Source organism: Lissotriton vulgaris, chromosome 7 (assembly GCF_964263255.1).
Source record: "Lissotriton vulgaris chromosome 7, aLisVul1.2, whole genome shotgun sequence".
NCBI classification, from domain to species: Eukaryota; Metazoa; Chordata; class Amphibia; order Caudata; family Salamandridae; genus Lissotriton; species Lissotriton vulgaris.
Genome location: NC_141695.1, coordinates 696,224,386 through 696,246,254, shown reverse-complemented (window position 1 = coordinate 696,246,254; position 21,869 = coordinate 696,224,386). Strand labels below are relative to the sequence as shown.

The window sequence follows — 21,869 nt, the reverse complement described above, 5'->3', positions numbered from 1 at the left end:
ACAACGGCACCAAAGGTGTTCACAAAATGCCTAGCAGTGGTTGCCGCACACCTAAGAAGACAACAAATACATGTCTTCCCTTACTTGGACGATTGGCTAATAATGGCCAAGTCACAAGAAGAATGTCTTCACAACACACAGAAGACCATTCAATTGCTGCACCACCTAGGGTTTACGGTGAACTACAAAAAATCCCACCTACAACCAAACAAGATTCAACAATACCTAGGGGCTACTATAGAAACAGAAAGAGCCAAAGCATACCCCAATCCAATCAGGATACAGACAATGGTCACGCTGATACAAAGATTTCAACCACAATACTCACTACCAGCACAGGTGTTTATGCAGCTGTTAGGCATGATGACCTCCTGCATACTGCTAATACCATATGCCAGACTACAAATGCGTCCACTACAGGATTGTCTAGCGACACAGTGGAATCAGGCTCAAGGTCAGATTACAGATCTGGTGTTGGTAGACGACCGTGCGCATCGCTCTCTGACGTGGTGGAACACAACAAATATTTCCAAGGGACAGTCGTTCCTAGAACCGATCCCACAAGTGATACTGACAGCAGACGCATTGCTCACCGGATGGGGAGCACATATGGACAAATACACAGTGCAGGGGAAATGGAGTGTGCAACAAAAGAGACTGCACATCAATTACTTGGAACTACTTGCAGTATTTCTAGCATTAAAAGCTTTCCAAATGCAAATAACCAACAAGGCAGTCCTGATCAGAACAGACAACATGACTGCAATGTATTATATTCAAAAACAGGGGGGGACACACTCTCTCCAACTATCCAAACTAGCACAGGACATTTGGAGATGGGACATTCCTCAAAAAATCTATCTGTTAGCAGAACACCTACCAGGAGTTCAAAATCAGATAGCAGACATCCTAAGCAGATAGTCAGAACAAGTACACAAATGGGAACTGCACGACCAGATACTGCAGCCATTCTTCAAAAGATGGGGACAACCAGAGATAGATCTGTTTGCCACTCAGCAGAACGCAAAATGCCAAAACCTCGCATCCAGGTACCCACACCACCGGTCCCAGGGCAATGCACTATGGATAAATTGGTCCAACAAATTTGCTTACGCTTTTCCCCCTCTCCCACTAATTCCATTAGTGGTTCGGAAACTGCAACAGCATTCAGTGACAATGATACTAGTAGCACCTACGTGGGCAAGACAGCCGTGGTTCACCACGCTACTGCAACTCTCACAGGTGCCACATCAAAAGCTGAAAGTATTACCCATGCACCTTACACAGAACCATGGAGAAATAATGCACCCAGATCCCAAACAATTGAACCTAGCGATCTGGCTCCTGAGGTCATAGAGTTTGGATACTTAGATTTACCTCCAGACTGTATGGAAATCATTAAACAAGCAAGACGTCCTACCACCAGAGAATGCTATGCAGCAAAATGAAAAAGGCTTGCTGTATACTGTAACAGTAATCACATCAACCCTCTGGACGCATCCTCTAAACCGATTATTTGCTATTTACTACACTTGCAGCAATGTAACTTAACATATACCTCCATCAGAGTTCATCTCGCAGCTATAGCTGCGTACCTACAAAACAGACAACATCTTTCCAATTACTACAGTCTATAATTAGTTTACACACCAACACCTGGTGTCAAGTTCAAATGGGGGGAGAAAAAGGTTATACGAAAAGAATCAAAACTGAAAACGGACTAAAGCAAGGGTGCCTCCTAGCCCCAATCCTATTCTCCCTCTATCTAAGCGACCTGTGTCACTACCTGCAATTGGGCTCCAACCTACCTCCAAAAATTGCTGATCACAAAATAATTGCTCTGCTTTATGCTGACGACATAGTGTTGTTGGATCTTACCCCTTTCGGACTACAAATATCACTTGACATTCTGCACAACTACTCCAAAGAAAACTATTTAGTTCCAAACATTCAGAAAACAAAGGTGCTGGCCTTCTCGGGGAGGAAACAAAGCGCAAAATATACCTGGAGATTAGGAGGAGAAAAGATAGAAGAAGTTAAGGACTATCCCTACCTCGGCAGGATCCTTTCAAAAAACTTAACTAACACCATTCAACTGAACAATTTGTCAAGGAAATCAGATATACATGCCGCGGCCCTCCAGAGACTCTATAGCGCAACAGGGAATAGACATTTCTCCTCTTTGATAAACCTCTATAGAGTAAAAATACCTCCTGTACTTTCTTACGCGACGGAGTACATCCCCATAAAACAATGGGTTTTTATGGATCGAAAAGAGGGGAAGATTTTAAGAAAAATTATGAAACTGTCAGATGCAGTTCCTGTCCAAGCACTGAGATTGGAACTATCAGTCACAAGTTCCTACGCTGTAGCAATTGCAAATGTAATAAGGTGGGCCTACAACTTATTGCACGCAAAAGAGAACACACTAAGGTCACTGCTGAAAAAAGAAACCTTTGAGCCTGATGCTAAAAAGCAAGTCTTCAGAGAGAACATGGCTGAAGCATTTCGTGTAGCAAATATTACCGTTGAAATGCTGCTAAATTGGTCACCAGCACAACTAAAATTGTTCTTAAAATGCTTCACCCCAAAACTAAGCTACGAAGCGGACTCTCGACACTGCACCAAATTACCTTCCTATAAACCATTTGTGGATTCATTAGAATTTAAACAAAGTCGGCCTTATATCGGGCTAACCTTAACACATGGTGCAAGGAGAACAATTGCTATGCTTCGATTGGGCATCCTTCCCGTACTCTCATTTACCTCAAGATGGCTCCCGGGAGGATCTCCTTTATGTACATTGTGTGCAGGGGGCGATCAGACTCTGGAGCATGTTCTATTTGTATGTCCGAACCAGATTGTAATTTCTGCCCGCACTAGATTCTTAGCACCAATATATTGCTCATGTAGAATCACGACAGTGAGAGAACTCATCGCTCTTTGCAAACAACCTCCGAACGAATTTGTTTGTTATAAATTGTATACATTTCTGAAATCGTTTTTATCCCTGTATTGATAATATTGAATCTCTTTTGTATATGTAACTTGTATAATATATTTTGTGGTCCTCTGTTGAGTACCAGTACAAATAAAACTTTTTGACTTTGACAACATCTTTCCCTGTTTAAAGTACCAGCAATTAAAGCTTTCATGGAAGGACTCAAAAGAGTCATTCCATCAAGACTGCCACCTTCCCCAGTCTGGAATCTCAACATAGTACTTACCAGACTAATGGGACCACCCTTTGAACCTATGCATAAGTGTGAAATACAATTCCTCACATGGAAGGTGGCCTTTCTCATAGCTATCACTTCACTCAGAAGAGTAAGTGAATTGCAAGCGTTTACAATTCAAGAACCATTCATGCAGTTACACCAAAACAAAGTGGTTCTTAGAACAAACCCAAAATTCTTGCCTCAAATTTCAGCATTCCACATCAATCAGTCAGTGGAACTACCAGTCTTCTTTCCAAAACCACAGACGGTAGCGGAAAGGGCCCTACATACATACATGTCAGAAGGGCAATATTGTACTATATAGAAAGAACACAAACTTTCAGAAAAACAAAACAGCTGTTTGTGGTGTTTTCTCCTACACATAAGGGCAATCCCATCTCTAAAGCAGGCATTGCCAGATGGATTGTAAAATGTATACAAATATGCTACTTAAAAGCAAAGAGGACACTAACTGTTCCTCCTAGAGCTCACTCTACACGTAAACTAGGAGCATCTATGGCATTCTTGGGAAACATTCCACTAGATGACATATGCAAAGCAGCTACCTGGGTTACACCGCATACCTTCACAAAACACTATTGTGTAGATGTGCACACAACACAACAAGCTAGAGTGGGTCAAGCTGTATTAAGGACTTTATTTCAGACTGTTGCAACAGACACGGGTGACCACCGCTAGGGAGAGAACTGCTGTATAGTCTATTCATAATATACCATCTGCAGCCCATATGCCTCGAACGGAATATGCTACTTACCAGTATGCATCTGTTCTTGGCATAGAGGGCTGCAGAGTGGTACATGCCCTCCCAGCCTCCCCGGAAACCTGTGTCTGTTCCACCACTATCTTATTTAGATACACTTACATGGGCATTTCTATCTGTATTCTATCATACTACTCCATCTAACCCTACTATGGCAAAATAATCTAAGGATGGAGCCGATGCCCATGCGCACTAGCAACCAAAGGAGGAGTCACCAATCTACAAAAGACTCTCCAAGAGAAAAACAAGTGCAATCATCCGAGCCCAACACCAGATGGCGATCTATTCATAATGTACCACTCTGCAGCCCTGTATGCCAAGAACAGATGCATACTGGTAAGTAGCATATTCCTTTTAACTACTGTGAATGAAACCAATTTACATCACAGGGGCAGCCTTGAAAGTCTGTCATAAATCTGTCTCTTATGGTCCTATGGTGGACACTCCTGCTTTAGGGTGGTTGGTAATGATCCTTCACAATCCACAAAGACTGCCATATCCCCACAGGTTAGGATGAGATGTGCCAGGCAATCCACCTATTGCTTTTTTTTTAACTTCTGACAAGGCATAAATGCTGCTATGATACCACTTCTCTTGAAATTCCTGATTTCTTAAAACAAAAAGTCCCACATGTGCAGCAGAAAGTCCATTTCGTGTGTTTTGGCAGCATACGGCCACATAGCAGATACAGTGATTTAGACTTAGATACATGCTACCTCATGTCTTTTCTTAGACGCTACCTCATATCCCTTTTGGATGCTCTCTAGTGTCGCTTATAACGCCCTAGCTCCTACACCCAACACTACAGCCTCTAAAATGGAGCGCAGCGGCAAGCACACTTTTAGAATTAACTACCCCTCCACCCTCACCAAAAAAGCCATTAAACGTTTTAAACATAACTTCATGAGGTCGCACCCTGAAACACCCTTTGCCGACACCTACTTTTCACCGGCCAATGGAGCCATGAAAACAGATATCATTTTCCACACCTCACGCAGAGCCCAATGGAAAAAAGCGTTCCTAACCCTACTTACCGTCTCCTCCACCAGGAAAACAACTCATGGCCTAACTCTCTCTATCGCACCTTCCCACCTCTTCCCTGGCAGGACTACCATTACTATCTATAACAACGGGATTGTCCTTATTCAATCCACGGACAAGAACCTGGAACTACTAGACAACCTATTCCCCAAGTTCAAAGAGCACCTCTCCAATCCGCGGACCCACACCCTGATCTCCACCAGCACCATCACCCCTGACATCGCAGCCCCCACCTACAACACCTCTACCCCCAGCACCCCAGTAAATAGCCCACCCGCTGTTAACACCCCACATTCCCCAAGGACAGACTCCCCCAGCACCCCAGTAAATGGCCCACCTGCTGTGTCTAACACAAACGCCGCCACCTCTTATACTAACCGCCCCTCTAACGTGATCCCTTTTACCCCCACTCACATCCCCTCTATCCCTCTCCTCCCTGACATAACAACCCACACCTGCAACACGCCTCCTGCACACACCACCGCTCGGAGTCTATCCACCCTCCCCTCCCATCCCCCCCACGACAGACGCCCCCCCCTCCCCAGCACCCTCCCCACTCTCACCCGCGACACTCCCACACCTGACAAAATAACTCTCACCCACAACACGCCACCATCTGATAACATCACCACTCGAAGCCTATCCACCCCCCCCTCCCATACCCCCTACGGCGAACACCTTTCGCCCCCCAGCCCCCTCCCTACTCCCACCCACGACACTCACACCCTCCCAACGACACACACAGAACATACCACCTCTCCTACCTTAGCATCCCCCTCTCTCCCACCGCCTACTCTCAGCCCTCACTACCCTCCGGTCTCCCCCACTGTCTTAGGCCTTCACTCACTCTTCCACTCACCGGCTCCCTCTCCCACGGGCAGTACTACCTATGCCTCCCACCCACCGCCATCACCGCCTGCTTCACTCACACCCCCCGCCAATAACGCCATTATATCCCCCCCTTCGATTCCCTACCCGCTTTCTAGTTCACTACACACCACCTTCGCCATCCCCAATGCTCCCCCTGACCAGACTTTACCCACCCTCCAACAAGTCAAAGAGGATATTCTACAAATCAAAAAAGATGTCCGCGCAATCAAAGACCTGCTCTCATCACAGCCCAGTCCTCCTCCCATCATCCCTCTACCCTACAAAGGACGCACCCGCCCTACATACCCTCGCCTCCAACGTCACCCGCGCTGGCCGACTATCCCCGTTCGCAACAACTCCCACCGCCCCCGCCGTGTCCCCAACCCACTGTCGGACCGCGAACTATGCTCACTACTACGCTCTTATGGCTCGGGTCCGGTAAAACACATACCCAGCACACACATCCCCATACCCACTATTCTTACAAACCCTCTGAGGCTCCCAACACTCAACAACAGAGGTTCCGTCCCTAACAACCTCAGAAAAGTTCCCCTCACTCTAGAAAGCTCGACCACCCCTCTCTCTCCCAAACTCAAATGCATCCTACTCAACTGCAGATCGGCCCAGAGACACTCCTCCGACATCGCAGATCTCGTCTCAGATAGGGATCTGGACTTAGCCATTCTAACAGAAACTTGGCTCACTGAAGCCTCTACTCCGATTATGGACATACTAGTCCCCCCCAACTATCACATCATTAGGTTAGATAGGTCTTCAGACAAGACGGGCGGGGGAATTGCATGCATCTTTAAAAGCAACCTCTCCGTTACTAAAGTCACCTCCCCCTCCCTCTCCTCCTGTGAACTCCTCTGCCTCGACATTACCAGCGAGGCCAAACAAGTTTGTGCTCTACATCTCATCTATCACCCGCCTGGTGACAATCTCATATTCACCCAACAACTCATGGACATGATCACTTCCAATGCCGGTCGGCAGACCACCCAAGTCTACCTGGGTGACTTCAATCTCCACTGGAACGACCAGAAAGACACAGTGGTAAACAGTCTCAAAACTTTCCTTAATGCACTTGACCTCACCCAAATATGCGATAGACCAACACACGACAAAGGCGCGATACTTGATCTCATCATTGCCAAAGAGAATTCTACACAACTGGAGACGATTCTACCCTGCGACTGGTCAGATCACCACATTATCACCTTCTATATCAATGAAAAAGTTAAACCTAACCCGACTCAACCAATCAAATCCAAAATATGGAAAAGGGACATGAAGAACCTCAACGCCTCTACTCTGCCTCCCCACATCGGCAATCTGCTCCTTCCCCCTTCAGGTGCCACGGATGTTCAATCACTGACTGACCACTACCTTGAATCTATGAATACATTAGTCAATGAAGTCGCCCCACTGCAACTGAAGAGAGTCTCCACCAAAACTTCTAACCCCTGGTATGACGACAGACTCAATGACGACAGGCGTTCGATGCGAATGGCAGAGCGCACTTGGAGAGCGGACCCCTCAGCACTGCACCTCAAAAGGCTCAAAAACAAGAGAAATGCCTACTTCAGGAAAATAAAGCGCACAAAATTGGACTTCTTCAGCCGCCAATTGGACCAAGCAAAAAACAGGCCAAGAAAACTCTTCGAACTAATCAAAACCCAAACTAAGGCACAACCCCTACAATCAAGTAGCACAACAAGCGACACCCCACACTGTGAAGACTTCTCTGCTTTCTTTAAGCTAAAGACTGACAACATAAGAAATGACCTCATCATGGATGTAAGCCGATTCCCCAACCACACAAGAATGGCTAACACTCAACCTAAAAGCATGGCTTCCTGGCAGTACTTCGATACCTACTCGGAAGAAACAATACACAAACTGCTCTGCACCTTGAAGCCCTCTAACCACCACACAGACCCTCTACCTGCTAATGCTGTAAAAGACTTCATCCCCCTGCTCCTCCCTCTCTGGACCAAAATCATCAACTGCTCCCTGCAACAAGGCCTCATTCCGGACTCCCTCAAGGTGGGGCAAGTCACTCCTATACTCAAGAAACCTACAGCTGATCCGACTGACCTAAACAATTACCGACCCATCACCAATATTCCCACCCTGGCCAAACTGCTGGAGAAATGTGTCCAACTCCAACTAACAAGACACATTGACCAATTTGACCTCCTCAATTCTCATCAATCAGGATTCCGAGCGAAACATAGCACGGAAACAGCTATGACACACATAATTGATGACGCCCTCCAAATTCTTGATCGCAATGAGTCCTGTCTCCTCATCCTTCTTGACCTCTCGTCAGCATTTGACACGGTCAAACATGACAACCTGCTGGAACTGCTAAGCACTAGAATGGGTCTATCGGGAACGGTTCTCAAATGGTTTTCGTCCTTCCTACACAACCGATCTCAGAAGTTCAAGATCGATAATGTGCTATCTTCACCTGTGCCTGCGGATCTAGGTGTTCCACAAGGATCCTCCCTCTCCCCCACTTTGTTCAACCTCGTCATGGAACCGCTCGCCACCTTGCTCCAAGCTTCTAATGTCCAATTCCATATGTACGCCGACGACACACAACTGTACCTAAAGCTTCAATCTCCGGAAGATATCAAACATCTGAACTCCACGCTTATTAACACTCAATCTTGGCTAGCCGATAATCACCTCAAACTAAATGCTCTGAAAACTGAGTTCCTTCTCATCTCACCCCCGGCGAAAATTTCCACCACCCAAACATGGCTCAACAACCTAACAGCACTCAATGTCCAACCCACCATCGTGGACTCAGCGAAATCACTAGGCATCACACTGGATGCCAAGCTCAACATGCAGCAACACATCAGCAAAGCCACAAAAGCAGCTAATTTCCAAATAAACACACTGAGGAAAATCAAACCCTTCCTTCCGACTGAAGACTTTCGAACTGCTGTACAAGCGTTAGTCATCCCTCGAATCGACTACGGAATTGTGACCCTCAGTGGACTCCCGCTATCCACAACAGCACCCTTAAGAGCCTCCCTGAACGCTGCCGCAAGACTCATTACTGGCTCAAGAAAACATTCGCATATTTCCCCAGATTTAAAGTCCCTAAAATGGCTGCCGTTTGAAGCCAGAATACAACTAAAAATTGCAGTTATGACACACGCGGCCGTGCACCACAATGCACCCAACTACCTCGCTCAAAAATTGTCCATATCAGGAGGTTCGAGGACCAATAGAAGCTCAAAAAATCTACTCCTGAAACCCCGTAGATTCAGGAAAGAGAAAACCTACAAGCGCTCCTTCTCAGGAATGGCACCCAGGATCTGGAATGCGCTCCCGCCTGAAACTAGGCGTATCTCCTCCGCTGCACTCTTCTAGAAAGAGGTGAAAACCATCCTTCTGGCCAAGATCTCCTGAACCTTATAGGTAGTGGTTCAGAGACTCTACATTGCCTGGTATCAATGCTCACCTTGTCCTTTGGCATTATACCTCTACCTGATGGTGACACTACTTCGCCTCTTTCGTCCTACCGACCAATATATGAGACACATTGGGTCACAGATTCACCCTCCCGATGCCCTCACTCAGTGCGCTCTCTATACTAAAACACTGTTATAAGCCTGCCACACACCCAAGGTGTACCTGAACACCTATGTAATGTGATCCATGACTTGTGCAGTTTTATTACCTGTTCACCTGACTGTATATTGATTTGTTTTATGTATTTTGTTTTATTATTATCCTTCATGTTAGTGACTACTACATTGCTCCCATTACCACTGTTCTTTCCTACTGCCCCTACCCTGCCATTGTGAAGCGCTCTGATATCTGTAAGGATCTTGTTCGCGCTATATAAAACTTTGAATAAATAGCCAGCGAAGCCCTTGATTGCCTGTAGTTCTGCATCATAGGACCCTCACTAAGTCAAAAAACATAGAATATTCCCATGCATTTAAGGGGACCTCGGAAAACTTTCTCTTTAAATAATCAAAGTCAAACTTTAGATTGAGGCAGGCACCTTGAAGTCAGTATGTGCCCTGCTTTTACTGAATTTTTCTGAAACATAAAATGGGATTTCTTAATTGCATTACCTTACTGAAAGCAATGTTGTACCTTATTCTAAATAACGTGTTACCTAATACAGTGAGAGAAAAATGTAATCAAATTGCTTTAAATGAGTGTGTCTGGTCAAGAGCGCTGAAGCTGCAAAGAAATATACACTGTTTTGATACTTCTTGATTGACACGGAGATTTGTGTGAACTGTGAAAGATAATATATAGGATAAAGTATCACATGCTTTTAATTATAAGGACATTGCAAGCCACTGTGGAGCTGCATAGCCATATAGTGGAAAGAGGCCACAGGCAGAGTCCCTTTATAAGGTTATGGAACTCCTAGGTGAGTTGCAGTATCCTAATCATGTATGCCAGAAGGTACTTCATATCATATAATCCATGGTAACACCATCACCTTTCCCACAAGCCAGTTAAAATCTAGCTGCTTAGCTCATTCATATGAAAGAGCAAGCATGTTTGCAAACATAAAGAATAAAAATTAAACCTCTAGTGCAAAATTAAGCACATAAAAAACCTTTTCAATATTTGTAGCAAACCAATATTGTGAACAGTTCAATACAAGTCTATTGAAAAAAAAAAAAAAGTGGCAGTATCCCAGAACATGTAGAAGCAAGCAGAGAGATTCTGGCTTTTCTCAATCTAAGGCGTGCAAAAAATAAACATTCTCTCTTTTTGACAGTTTCAGCTTTTAAAATAGAGCAGAAGTGGGGCGTGGCTGGGCAAGATGGCCGAGCGGACGTAAACTGCCTCGGCTCCCGGTCCGCGCGCTATCCTGCGGCGATTTTCGGCGCCGTCCTGCGACGGAATCATTTGTAAACGGCATCTATTGACAGCGGAAGATGTGAGGTGCCGCTGGGGGTGGTTTTGTTGTCCTCGGAGGGCCTCTGGAGTGTGTGATCGACTGGCCCGGCTCTTGAAGGGTCATTCGATGTGAGCTAAAATGGCGGCCGGAGTTCGGCGATAAGGGGCAGTGGTCGGGCTCCCTGGATCGTAGCAGCATCCGCAACGGTTTGACAGATGCACCGGAGCACTGGGGACACTTGCGGTGAGCTCCATGCCACGTGTGGTGGGTCTTCTGAATGGGCAGAGGGTCTTCTGAATGGGCGGAGTCTTTGGGACGCCCTGTCCCCACCTCCCTGACTTTAAAATGGCGGCTGCGATGCCTCTCCATGGCGGCGAATTTTGCTGAGTCTTCCCTCCCCATGAACCAGGGCCTGAGGATCAAGGGATAGTGTGCCTTGGGGGAGAAACGGAGATTTGCCCCCGCTGTTCATTATAACGCTGCTGCCGGGACTGTTGTTGATTGTGGGTCCGGGAGTCCTTCTCCTGCACAGCCTTCAATGCGCGTGCCCCCTGGGAAGCCAGACCTCGGCCGCGCCAGCACAGACCTCTCGCCGCTGGGCCCCGTTGTGCATACCACTTTGACCCGTGCCATTGGCGTTTGTTTGAGGCCCTCTGCACCACCTGGGGGCCCGGGTTCTCTTGACCCGCCTCTTATTTTTATTTATTTTATTTTGAGAGTTTTATATAGCGCTGGCTAGACCCGGAGGTATCAGAGCGCTTTACATAAAGTTTCACAGAAATTACATCAGTTACACTTTACATCAGCTACTAGAATACTAGAAGACAAAATAAATGGAGTTTAGAAGGGTAAGGGGGTATATATGAATATATGCGACACATTAAAGAGCGAGAAGGGGAGACAAATAGAGCGGATAGGGGAAGAGGAGGAGTGAGAAGGGAGAGGAGAGGTATACAGTAGGAGAGACGAAGGGAAAATCTGCCCAATGACCGACTGGGTAGGTGACAGCCGAGGAGGGAATCCACAGCCAGTCTCCCCTTTAGCTCTCAAGTTTCCAATTTCTTTGATACTTTCCAGTTTGAGGCGTATTGTTGTGTCATATGAATAGTTATAGCATGGGATGTGAAATTAATTGATCAGTGCTGGTAATAACTTCATGTAGGTGTTGAAAAGCTTATGCAAGATAAGAGCCTTGAGGGATCCCTGCTTTTGTGCAGTACAGTTTAGATGAGACAGAGGGGGGAAGGGTTTATGCACGGCATTAGTTCTGCTTTAGAGGTTAGATGTATTCAGTCGAGTGCAGTCCCTCTATGCTGTCTTCGCAGAGTCTTTGTATTAGAGTATCATGGTCAACTGTGCCAAAGGCAGATGAGAGGTCCAAGAGAAGTAGTGCAGCAAACCCGTCCAGTCAACTATGCTCTTACGGTCATCCCAGGTGGCAATGAGGGAAGATTCTGTTCCTCTTCCTGGACGGAATACTGTAAGTCTGAAAGTATGGTATTATCCTCAATGAACCTGGGCGAACACTGCTCTTTCGAACATGTTTGCCCAGGAAAGATCCATTTGTAATTGGTCAATAGATGTCGGCGTTAAACGGGTTCCAGTTTGTTTTCTTTAGTAAATAGACATTATGTGTGATATTTTTAGATCTTCTGGAAACATTCCCATATTTAAGGAATTGTTGATGATTCTTCTTACTGGTGTGGCACCAGAGGTCTTTAGAAGAAGTTTCTTGCTGGAGTTTCAATTGGTATGGATTCTGTCTACAAAGCGATGCAGCGAATGCGAGAGTGTAAGGATATTTCTTTTAAGTTTCTTTCATTGTTTTTATTTAGCTTACATCCACATCTGCCTATGCTACTGCAGATCGAAACATTATATATATATATATATATATATATATATATATATATATATATATATATATAACACTGCACTTGTCCAGCACGAACCAGCACTCCCCAATATCCTGGGGCACCGCCGATCCGAACAAACGAAAGCTGACCCAGTCTTGAGGTGAAGAGAATATTTTTATTCAATTTTGTGTCATCGCCACCAGCATAACGTTTCGGCCTGCTCAGAGGCCTTGGTCACATATATATATATGTATGTGTATATGTATGTATACATATAAACAGTTTAAGGAAATTGGCACTATGGAATACAAACTTTAAGGTGACTTATATAGAGTGCATGAAAATCTTTATCGAAGGGCACAGCCTTCTTTACCTCTCATCTCTTGAAGTTACAAATAGAGATTAGTTTGTCTGGAAATATTCAGTGATTGAGTTGACTGTGATACAGTTCGCTAATAATAGGTGGTAGCTCTTTAAAATAAGTAGATAGCCTGGAGACCTTAAGGACACAAAGGGGCTCCAAAAGGATAAACCCCCTAATTATTCTGGAGGCCAGTCAATCTCTTCAAAGTAAGGACCTCTATTTTTCTGCTTGAACATGAAGTGGACTACATTTCCCACCAAAAGCCCAACATGGGCCCTCAGACCACCGACGTACGCCCGTTGACCAGGACACTTTTCTTCACTCATATGAAGCAGATGTCTTCAATAAGCTGCACCGTTCCCACCAGCTGCTTCCTGCAGACATCCACATGCAAGGTCCAATCTCTGCACACTTAGTGTTTTTTGTGGATGCATAAAATGTGAATGTCTTCACTTCGATACTCTTCATCTTGCTTCTCCAGAGGAACTGCCTCCCATTCGAAATCCACCTGCAAAAGCTCAAAGAATTTTCTCTCAATGTCAGGGTTTTTCCCCATAGTCCTTTTTTCAAAGGAGCAAAGGATAATCGTGTTGGGACTCGCTAGTTCCTTCAATGTCCTCAGCAAGAGTTCTAGATACTCTTCATAGTAAATGCAGTCTGCAATGAGTATGTAGTCAGGTGTGGGACAAGAGTCCGACACATCCTCACCCCAACCATCTCAGCACCTTGGCTTGAATAGACCCATAGATAAGGTGTTTATTCTTTTCTATATTAACATGGAGCAGATCCTGCAAGTCTTCTAAATCTGTTATTGTAACATATGCCCCCAGTGTGGCCGCCACGAGTTCCACAGCTCCAGTGCCTGCGCCCTGTTCCACCACCGAGCAGCCCTGCAGTACATGCTGGGCGCATGGGTCGTAGAAATCCTCAGTCTACAAGAACTCTGGGCCGGATTCAGCCTGTAGACAACTCCATGTCTCTGCTTTCCCCTCGACATGTTGAGGCCACCTCTTAGCCTGGCGACCATAGAGGCCTGATGACATTGACCACCGACGCCCGTGGAGAACCCGGAGTGGCCCTATTACTGACTTGCGGGGGTGTCCAGCTGCGGGGTGGGCCTTTCGCTGCGCCTTCCCTTGCAGTTTCGGCTTGATCTAGAGGCGCGACTCTACAGTGATCAGAGTTGCGGAACTACGTGGGACCTCCTCCACTTGCCGTCGAAGAAAGGGACAAACAAAGCGACCAGCAAAGTATCAGACTTCTTCTCCACCATTGACAAACGCCCAACACTGCGGGGTGACATGGCCAGATTTAAATCTGAGCTCCGAACCGAACTCTGTCAAGACATCAAGTCCTCCATTGATCAATTGCGATCAGATCTGTCAGACTGTTTGACCTCTCTCCAGCAGGACGTAGATTCAGTGGGCACTAGAGTGCTAGATTTGGAGGCGCAACATCAGGAACAAAGGCAACACACCGATGGGCTGCGTGAAGACGTTCGCGCCCTTAAGGAACAACTGCAGCAGACGCAACTTAAGGCATAGGATCTTGAAAACCTGAAAGGAGGGAGAACATTCGGGTCAGAGACCTGGAGGAGGGAGTGGAGGGGCCAGACCTGGAAGCTTTTATGGAAGGTCTCTTTGCGGAGAACCTGAGCCCCCAGACACTCAAGATAAAGCTTGATAGAGTTAATCGAGTGGGTCCTTTGCAGAGTGGCGATAGGAGGAGGCCCACAACGTTTTGGCAAAATTCCATTCCTATAAGGTCGAGGAGTCTGTGCTACAGGCGGCTAGAGCGAAGGACTCGATCTCCTTTCAGAACCATTCCTGTACTATATACCAGGATGTCGCTCCTTCTACGCTGGCATGCAGACAGACGCTGAGGCCGGTCACCGCCAAGCTGAAAGCGGATGGCATCCGGTACCGCTGGATTTACCCCTTTGGGCTCAGCTTTGAATATCAGAACAAGAGGCGACACATCATGACCTGAAGGATGGATTGAAACTCTTGGGCCTTCCCCCGGAGGAAGATAGTCTCAATCACGGTACATCCGGGGACTCCTCTCAAGGTGCGAAATCCACTCCTGCTTGGGCGTCGGGCTCACGAAGAGGACGTCGGTGATGGCTTGCTGGTGACAGCTCCGTGGAAGCGGGCCTCTGGATCTCGATGGATGTGTTCTGCACTACTCCAAGACAACTTGTCCACAGAGTTGTTAGCGCGTGTGATCTCCGGACTAGACTGTGGTGATATTATGTACTCTTTGTTAGTAGAGATCTGTCCTCAGTCTTCCACTTGGCTCCTACTTTTGGGGACGTGAGCCTTTTTGCGGACCTATGGGTGCACTAGGTACTTGGATAGCTCCATATGTGGGGATTATGTCTCATTAGTAGAGTAGTTGTTATTTCAGAGGGTCGGTGGGCCATTCATCTGGGGAGTACTGGCTCTGTATTGTTATTGGCCTAGTGACTACTTTGCTTTCTCTTCAGGATGCAGGCCGACTCCACTTGCTTTTATGCTTAGGCTCTTCAGGTAGGCCTTTGCTGCGACATGATGATTCCTTCCTGAGAGATTGCCGGGATGGGTGCGGACTGGGAACTGGACCTGTTGGCCCCCCTGGTCCATGTGGGGGCGTTCCAGCCCCACAGGGAGACCTAGCAATGGTTTCTGTATTGTGTTCTTGTTCACTTTTCTTTTTGTTCTTGTATGGATTTTGGGGGGGAAGAAGGAGGGACGTGATGGTGGCTTTTTAATGATGACAGTTGAGGGTGCTTCTGCTCCATGTGCCGGTACAGTGGATCTACACTCATGCCGTTAGGCGGGGGGTGTGGAGTGGGGGTGGGGTGAGGTTGATGGAGTCCTTAGAGAGCAGTACTTTGTTCCCATGACACAATGCCGATAACCGTTGGCACTTGGAATGTCAAATGTCTCAATTCCCCCCAGAAACGGCAGAAAATATGGAAGTATATTATCCATCATCATTTAGACATAGTGGCCCTTAAGACTCACTTAGCCGGGTCTGAGGATACACGTCTTAAACACAAACACTACCCGCTCATTTAGAAGTCCTCAGCTCCCACGAAACACAGAGGGGTGGCATTTATGTTCAGATCTACTATACAATTTCAGCCGCTGGGGGTACAAAGCGATAGAGATGGCCGCTGGGTTATGGTTAAGGGGAGGGTGTGTACTTTTGTAGCGCTATACGCCCCTAATTCTGAACAGACTGGCTTCCTGCACGCGCTGCTGAGGAAACTAACGGATTTCGCGGAGGGGCCTATGTTTCATATGGGGGATTTTAATTTGGTATGACAGACAGACCTGGATAGTACACACACATGACGCTCTGAAATGGGCTCCTTCGCCAGTGACACACACCGGCGTATTCAGGACCTGGGCTTGTTGGTACATGGCGTGCTCTCTATCCCCGAAACTCCGGATTAATCCTTCTTCTCTCATGTCCACCGTACCTACTCCGGACTAGATTACATTTTTGCCAGCCAATCCTTACAGGGGGCCTTCCGAGAGGCCAAGATCTTCCCCTTGTCAGTCTCAGATCATAGCCTATACTCTATCTGTCGCAATTGGTATGGGAGCGCTCTGACTTCCCCTAGATCACTGGTACTCAAAGTACGGCCCGCGGGTCGGCAGCAGCCCGGCAAGCCATCCTTGGCGGCCTGCGTACCTTACAGATATCATACCTGTGTTATTTTTGTAAGTGCCAGCAAACACCACCGATTGCATAAGCGCGGACTCAGAGAGACGGGCCAGGCGATTCCAGCGATATTCAGAGGGCAGCTGCAGGGGCACTAAGAAGAGGTGAACAAAGCCTCATTAACATGCAAATGGTCTTTTAAAGACCTGTGAAGTACTGGGTGGGGCTGTGTGCGCGACGGGGATGCTGCCTCATCCCGGGCTGACACACGCGCAGGGTGAGGTGACAGAGGAGAGCAGGGACTGAGGAGGGGGGATGGGTGGTTGGGGTGGTTTGTGCCCCCTTTGCTAAACATATTGACATTAGCATAAAGAAATTGTGACCATGCTTGGTGCCTTTGCAGGAACTTTTACTGATGGCTTTCATAGTTAATTAATCTCAACTTCACAGCAGGATTTTTTTCGAAGCACGGGCAACATAAGATTTTGCTTTTGGGTACTCCCTTTGCCATGCAATCTGGCGCCAACTTGCAGTTGCAAGGGGCCAGGCAGCTGCCCACAGTGGCTTAATGTATCCCCGGGCCCGGTTAATCTTTCAAGTATTGACATCTGAGAAATCGTGTCTGTGGCATGACAACATTTTACATAATATTGCTACAATTTAAATAGCATTGCTTCTTTCGAATGGTGAACTTACTAACCTTTATTCCATTCCTTCTAATTGGTCTGCCTTTTCTGCCCTTTTTTCCTCAGCTTCTTTCTATATGTAAGAGTCCCTATTGCAAATTGCTGCCTGCCAGAATTAAAGACAATAAATCCTATTCCCTGCATTGCCACTTTAAATGCTAAAAAGATGCTAAAATAATCGGATATTTGTGGTGCGAGTTGACGAAGGGCAGCAGGGAGTGAGTGCCAGGTGAGATGGCAGAGGGTGATAGAGGACAGCAGGGACTAAGGTGGGTGACATAGGGCAGAAGGGAGTGAGAGCCAGGTGAGGTGAGACAGATAGAGACTGAGACAGATAAAGACCTATAGGGACAGATAGAGGCCGAGACAGTTAGAGACAGGGGCAGATACAGACTGGGGCAGACAGAGCTAGATAGAGGCAGAGACAGGCCAAGACAGACAGAGACAGAGAGACGGAGAGGGAGACAGAGAAAGGGAGAAAGGGGCAGAGACAGGGACAGGGACTGGAACAGACAGATAGAGGCAGAGACAGAGAGGCAGAGTGACCGAGATGGAGAGGAAGACAGAGTGAGTCAGGGGGAGACGGAGTGAGGGAAAGGGAGACAGAGGGAGGGAGGGAGACAGAGGGAGGTAGGGAGAGGGAGGGAGGGAGGGAGAGGGAGGGAGACAGAGGGAGGGAGACAGAGGGAGGGAGACAGAGGGAGGGAGACAGAGGGAGGGAGACAGAGGGAGGGAGACAGAGGGAGGGAAACAGAGGGAGGGAGGGAGACGGAGGGAGGGAGACAGAGGGAGGGAGACAGAGGGAGGGAGACAGAGACAGAGGGAGACAGAGACAGACAGAGAGAGAGGGGGACAGAGAGAGAGGGGGACAGAGAGAGAGGGGGACAGAGAGAGAGGGGGACAGAGAGAGAGGGGGACAGAGAGAGAGGGGGACAGAGAGAGAGGGGGACACGGAGAGAGGGGGACACAGAGAGAGGGGGACACAGAGAGAGGGGGACACAGAGAGAGGGGGACACAGAGAGAGGGGGACACAGAGAGAGGGAGACACAGAGAGAGGGAGACACAGAGAGAGGGAGACACAGAGAGAGGGAGACACAGAGAGAGGGAGACACAGAGAGAGGGAGACACAGAGAGAGGGAGACACAGAGAGAGGGAGACACAGAGAGAGGGAGACACAGAGAGAGGGAGACACAGAGAGAGGGAGACACAGAGAGAGGGAGACACAGAGAGAGGGAGAGAGACACAGACAGGGAGACACAGAATGAGAGACACAGACAGAGGGAGACGGACAGAGGGAGACGGACAGCGGGAGACGGACACAGCGGGAGGCGGAGACAGCGGGAGGCGGAGACAGCGGGAGGCAGAGACAGCGGGAGGCGGAGACAGGGAGAGGCGGAGACAGGGAGAGGCGGAGACAGGGAGAGGCGGAGACAGGGAGAGGCGGAGACAGGGAGAGGCGGAGACAGGGAGAGGCGGAGACAGGGAGAGGCGGAGACAGGGAGAGGCGGAGACAGGGAGAGGCGGAGACAGGGAGAGGCGGAGACAGGGAGAGGCGGAGACAGGGAGAGGCGGAGACAGGGAGAGGCGGAGACAGGGAGAGGCGGAGACAGGGAGAGGCGGAGACAGACAGACAGACAGACAGACAGACAGACAGACAGACAGAGAGACAGACAGACAGAGAGACAGACAGACAGAGAGACAGAGAGACAGACAGACAGAGAGACAGACAGACAGAGAGACAGACAGAGGGAGGGAGGGAGACAGACAGACAGAGGGAGGGAGGGAGGGAGGGAGGGAGACAGACAGACAGAGGGAGGGAGGGAGGGAGACAGACAGACAGAGGGAGGGAGGGAGGGAGGGAGACAGACAGACAGACAGACGGAGGGAGGGAGGGAGACAGACAGACAGAGGGAGGGAGGGAGGGAGGGAGGGAGACAGACAGACAGACAGAGGGAGGGAGGGAGGGAGGGAGGGAGACAGACAGACAGACAGAGGGAGGGAGGGAGACAGACAGAGGGAGGGAGGGAGGGAGACAGACAGAGGGAGGGAGGGAGGGAGACCGGGGGAGACAGTGAGAGAGAGGGAGGGAGAGAGAGAGATATAGATGTGTGTCTGCAGAGTCTGTTGGCTCAGTGGACGAAGGCGTCCGCTGCAGGGGCCTGTGTTCAACCTCATGGTCAGTTTGTTTTGCTCTAGCCCCACCCCCATCCCCCCACTGACCGCGCCCCCACTGGTTCGGCCCTCGGCCACAAACCACACTGTAAATTTGGCCCCTGAGAGAAAGTTTGTGAGTACCCATGCCTTAGATGGTACTTTCCAGAGTCGATGGCGCGGGATAAGGACTCCTGTACCAAACTCGTGAGGCCATTAAAGAATTTTTTGCTTTTAATCAGCTAGAGGACACTTCAGAATACACCACTTGGGATTCATTTAAGGCTGTGCTGCGAGATAAATGTATCGCTCTCTATACGGCCCTAAACAGACAGCGTACTAGGGAGAGGGAACAACTAGAAACTGAACTGTCTGTCCTTGAACATTCCCATAAACTTAACCCCACTAGACAAACCCTGCGCAACCGAACGGCGGTCAGAGGTAAACTCCGGGCTATTTACACCAATAGGGCAGAGTTCACACTTCTTAACCCCTTGACTGCTGGCCCGTTTCCGCCCCTGTGCTGTAAACAAATGAACAGGGGCGGGCCATGAGGAACCCCAGCCGTCATCAGCACACGAGCACCGTAGTGCATGACGGCTGGGGTTCGTCATCAGCATGCAAGGGGTTAAACTAAGTCATCTGTCCTATACACAGGGCAATAAAATTGGGAAACACCTCGCCAGACAATTAAAAGGTAAGCGGGAGAGGGAGTATATAGGGGCATTTGAGGACCTTCCGGAGAAGTCATTTATAGAGACGAGGATAAGGCAGAGTTTTTCGGTTCCTTTTACAAAACTCTATACTCTGGGGAATCCCTGGACTCGGATAAGCAGCAAGAATTTCTTCGAACGTTGCCCCTGCCTCAGGTCTCCTCTGAATGGAACGAGACGCTCACTACCCCAATCACCCTGGATGAGGTTACCTCGGCTATTAAAGCTCTGAAAACCCATAAAGCACCTGGCGCTGATGTGCACACCGCTATTTTTTACAAGACATACTCCTCTGATATTGGCCCCCACCTTGTAAGGCTTTTTAATAAGATGGCTGAGGACGGAGAGACCTCCGGTTCCATGTCCGAAGCCGTGATCTCAGTGATACCTAAACCAGGGAAGGACCCCCTCCGCTGCACCTCCTATAGGCCTATTGCCCTTTCGGACCTAGACGCGAAACTGTATTCCTCTATTCTCGCCAAGAGATTGAATGATCTCATGCCAGCCCTCATTCATCCGGACCAATCTGGATTCATTAAGGGTCGCCAGACACATGACAATACCCGCCGCATTATTCACTTGATAGAAAAGGCTAACAGATACAGGATTCTGTTGGTTCTAATTGGGTTGGATGCCGAAAAGGCGTTTGACCGGGTCAATTAGTTATTTCTATTCCACACACTTACAGCATTTGGTTTTTCACCCAATTTCTGAATATGATCTGGGCAAACTATCAACACCCCCGCTCTAGGGTTTCAGTTAATGGGGTGCAATCCTCCTCCTTTGTTCACTCTAGAGGCACTAGGCAGGTATGCCCTCTTTCTCCCCTGCTTTTTGCTCTCAGTATTGAACCATTAGCACTAGCTGTCAGAGCGAATCCTGGGATTCAGGGCCTGCCTTTTACGGGAGAATCGCATAAGATCTCCCTATTCGCGGATGACATCCTCCTGTCCCTTTCCGACCTGGCCGCATCTCTTCCACAACTGCAACTGGAACTTGAACGCTTTGAAGCGGTAGCGGGCTTCAAAATAATTTAAATAAATCTTACATACTCAATCTCACCCTTCCGCAGACGGAGGTCCTTCGACTCCAGTCCCTTACACCCTTGCCTTGGGCCATTTCCTCCATTCAATACCTAGGATTCCAGCTGACACCAACAGTAGGGAAATTGTATTCGGCCAACTTTCCCCCCATTCTCACCCGCATACAAACAGAGCTTACGAGGTGGAAGCCTCTCTTTTTGTCTTGGCTGGGTCGAATACATGCAGTAAAAATTACTCTTCTTCCTAAACTTCTATATTTATTCCAGGCCCTACCCATAGAATTAGAGGGGGACTTTGTGAGAAGGTGGCCTGATATGCAGTGGTCACTATTCTAGTGCCCACTATGTATCAGTCCAGCAACCCTTATTGATGATTGGTTGTAAGTCAACCTTATAGACCAGCTATCCTAGTAGCATGGATACGAGCAGTCTAAGGCTAAAGACTCGAGAGGGCGTGTTAAGCCAGCTGTTTACCACACATATACCCCTTGAATACCCAGTGAAAGGACACCACACAAGTGTTATGAAAATAAACAGTTATTTATTAAAGATCACAACAGCCCTGTACTCTTTATGAGGACAGGGTACTAAGCACAAACCAA

The 21,869-nt window shown here is 48.1% G+C and overlaps 1 protein-coding gene and 1 pseudogene across 3 annotated transcripts in view; one reads left to right on the top strand and one right to left on the bottom strand.

The window, feature by feature from the left end:
- Positions 1-21,869, top strand: part of BPTF (bromodomain PHD finger transcription factor) — a 1,660,779-nt gene that overhangs the window by 804,277 nt on the left and 834,633 nt on the right. The gene's annotated exons all lie outside the window — the stretch shown is intronic.
- On the bottom strand, positions 12,922-14,067 carry LOC147702281 (protein N-lysine methyltransferase METTL21D pseudogene; annotated as a pseudogene).